This window comes from Triticum dicoccoides, chromosome 2A (assembly GCF_002162155.2).
Source record: "Triticum dicoccoides isolate Atlit2015 ecotype Zavitan chromosome 2A, WEW_v2.0, whole genome shotgun sequence".
NCBI lineage: Eukaryota > Viridiplantae > Streptophyta > Magnoliopsida > Poales > Poaceae > Triticum > Triticum dicoccoides.
In genome coordinates, this window is record NC_041382.1 from 351,346,906 (window position 1) to 351,350,788 (window position 3,883).

At 51.9% G+C, this 3,883-nt stretch overlaps 1 pseudogene; it reads left to right on the forward strand.

Moving 5' to 3' along the window:
- The window catches only part of LOC119354568, a 17,717-nt pseudogene that overhangs the window by 3,514 nt on the left and 10,320 nt on the right, over nt 1-3,883 (forward strand).

Genomic DNA, 3,883 nt, shown 5'->3' on the forward strand with positions numbered 1-3,883 from the left:
TGGGAGGGGGGGGGGGGGATACACCACTCCCACATGTGGTTAGAGCGCTCATTCTTGAACATAAGTGATCCTGGGTCCTAGGTCGGCTCAAGTGTAACAAAACACCATGCCCTCAACATGGTCTCCCAACAGTACCTTCCTAACTTACTATCTCATATTGCACACATGACATCATCATCTGGCTTGGCGTATCTGCTCACCAAAACGCCGGGCAGGGGCGTACACTGGGTCAAAGCAGCCTTGCAGCAGCAGGAGAGACATGTCCCACGCTGCAGAATCCATCTTCACTGCGGCACTGTTTGAGTCCATTGGGGAGACAGGGTGCTTTGAATTTGGTCGGCAACGACGGTCGCCGTTGGCGGCCCTGACCTATGTGGTTCTGGCATCGGCGATGGGGGCGCCCTGCATCGTGCGTACCGTCTGAACGGGAGAGGTGGGCAGGATGGGTGGGGAAAGGCAGGACCAAGATTAGTGGCTTAACCGTGCAGGATTAGGGGTTGATCGGTGGGATTGGTGGCTTGCTGGCGCTCAACATTGGGAGACTATGCACCATTAGATCGCGTGATTAAATGGTTGAGATAGTTTGGATCTGCCCCCTTTGGTTCTTTATAGGGGTAGTAGATAAGGACATGATATTGGTGGTGGTTGATAGATTTACTAAGTATGCTCACTTTATTCCCATGAAACATCCTACTACATGAAAAGTGTGGCTAAAGCTTTCTCTCACAACATATTTACATTACTTGGCTTGCGAACTGTCATTGTGACTGATAGGCATGTAACCTGATGGTCAAACCGAAAGAGTGAATCAGTGCTTGGAAACCTATTTAAGATGCATGAGCTTTCAACAGCCAAAGAAATGAATGCGCTGTGGCTCACTTTAGCAGAGTGGTGGTAAAACACCACCTTCCATACTAATCTGAAATCACACCATCCCAAGCACTTTATGGATTGTCTCCTCCTATGGTTGCTGAATCTGCTATTCTTGATTCTATATGTGAAGCGACACATTGCTTCAGAGCAGACAAGCAGCCTAGGAAATCATAAAGGGCAACTTACTAAAGGCACAACAAAGAATGAAGTGTTATGCTGATAGAAAAAGTGAAGACAAATCTTTTCAAACTTGTGATGTGGCATTTCTCAAGCCGCAGCCCTATAGACACACATCACTGAGTTTACATAAGCATGTGAAATTACTCTCAAGTTTTATGGGCCTTTCAGAGTAATTGAACAAATTGGGAATACCACATACAAACTGCTCCTACCAGAAGGGTGTCAGCTGTACCCCACATTCCATGTCAGCCAGCTCAAGACACACCTTGGACCTCAGGTCATTCCCTCTCCTCATGTCCCATTAGTGAATGTTGATGGCGTAATACAGATGGAGCCTGAAGCTGTGCTAGGGAGAAAGCTCATTCACAGGCCACAGGTTGCAATCAGCATCTCAGTTGTTCGCTGGCTGATAAAATGGGCCAATCTACCGGTGGAAGCAGCAACATGGGAAGATTCGGCGTTTGTCCAGAAGGTTTTTCCATCTTTCCAGCCTTGAGGACAAGTACTGTATCAGCTGGGGGGAATTGTCAGGCCCTGTTCTGAAGTTAACTGAAGATATCCACTTCTATTCGAATTGTCAGGCCCCGTTCTGAAGTTAACTGAAGATATCCACTTCTATTGTTCCCTTGCTTGGTAGCTTGTTTTTCACGTTGATCTTTGATCCATCGGCTGATGACGCACGACACCGCTTCGCCAATGGGCCGCTTCCTTAACCATTGATCGACCATCCGAAGCACCAAGCCCTTGGTGTCGCTGTTGATCGTCCGACAATGGCCCACTTGCTTTAATTCCTGTTGCTCTACTTTTCACTTGCTCCCGCACTGTAGTGGCTATAAAGCCCTCTCCTCGTTCATTTTCGGTTACGCTTTTGTAATTGGGTTAAACCCTAGCCGCCTGTGGCGTGCTGTACCTACCTTCTTCCTTTCCATGTAACAGAAACCCAGATCTAAGCAGCTTAATCCTGCTTGTTCTTTGAATTTCATACAAATTTTCAGTGTTAGAGTAGTTCAGGTCTTGACCATCTGTTAATAATTTTAGTGTGAAGTGTTCCTTGAGAGACCATCTCTTAATCTCCATGATTATTGGTCCACAGATTTCATAATTCCATGTGACAGATTGAGCTCATGTACTCCCTCCAAACGAGTTCTGATCACCACGGAAGAATATGATCATGCTTTCCAGTCTTTGATAAATAATATATTTAAAATAGAGTGTTACTATTCTGCAACCGGTTGCATAATACTTATTCTACAGCTAGTTTTGCACTGCCTTCCAATAACAATGTGTCCTGCCTTAGTTCTCAAAAAAACAATGTGTCCTGCCTTGACTCGATCTATTGTACTGCCTCTACAGTCAGGTTATGGAGGTTGTAGAATAGTAAACCTATATATTTGAATATATAGAGTGGGTCACACAAAGATTGTACAAACAGATTGATCACAAATAGCAATTATATTTTTGCGAGTTTTACCATGGCATGTTTATATAGTTTTTTTTCCCGAGAAAACGCAAGAGAGTTTGCGTTTCATTTCATTGAACAGGAAGAGAACAGCAGTACAGGTACAACCTCCCAAGAGGAGGGACACACGCACACACATCATCGTCCTCACCAAATGAGCAGGCGAGGAGGTGCTACCAACTACAGACTGCAACTACGAAAGGTCTAGCCTTGTCCAGCCTCCAACCATGAACGGCGAGGTAGCTAGACTCAGAGCCTCAAGGCCGCGTCACAGCCGTTGCCAGGCGCCTCCAAAGAAGACCGCATCTCCAGGGCTGTCCAGGCCAACGTACCTTCCACCCATAAGTGCCTAAGAGACGGCAGGTGGATGGCAGGACCCAACCAGGACTAGTGAAGCTATCGTCTTGGACATGCCGGCGCCGGCATACATAGCGCCCCGGACGCCCACGCTCTATGCTGAAGTCCTCATCACAGCATCGCATTACCATCAAGCCTCGCCGGAAGACCGGGGAGGCCACCATCTCCAGCTGCTGCATCGGGGACTCCAAGTGCGACCCAAGCAACGCCTTCAAGAAGGGGATGGCGCTGAGGCGCCACCGCTGCCTTGTCCAATGAACTGGACCAAGGGTTTCCCCCGGTGCTCAAGGAGAGGGTCAGTCCGGGCCATGACAGCGCCTCCATGGAGGTTACGGCACCCTTAGGCGTCGCCGTTGTCAGCGCAGGCCATCGCCGCGCAGGGATTTCGCCACGGCCCAAGACCAGAACCCCAAATACCGCCGAAGCAGAGCAGACAGGAGGCGGGGAAGCAGACCGCCGGAGAGGACCATCAGCACCGAGAAGGAAACCACGTGTCGTCACCGTCGATGTAGGGAAGCACCGGCCAGCGCAGAGCAGCAGCCGTCGGATGGCTGCCAAACTAGGCCAGCCACCGCAGGGGGTCGCGTCGAGCAGGGGTAGTGGCGCCGTCGCGGGCACCTGCCACCTGCACCTTGCTGCCGCCGACCATGGCCGCTGCCGCGGTGACCCGCAGCCTCCGCCACCTGGATCCGCCGGGGCACAGCCAAGCAGCCGCAGCCGCAGCCGCACCCCCAAAGGGTCGCGCCACGCCGCCCGCGTGCTCGCCATGCCAGGTCCAGAGGCCCGACCCTCTGGATCTGGGGCCGCCGTCATGAAACCCTAGGTCCGGAGCAGCACGGCTCCGTCAGCCTCGTCGAGCCCAACGCTCGAGGGGGGAGGCAGCCTGGGAGCGAAGTCCCGCCGCCGCCGGATCCGCCAGGGCTTTGCTCGGCGGGGAGCACCGGCGGCGGCAGGGGAAGGGGGAGGAGGAGGAGAGGGAGCGCTCGAGGCTGCGTCGCCTCCCGAGTCGCCCGT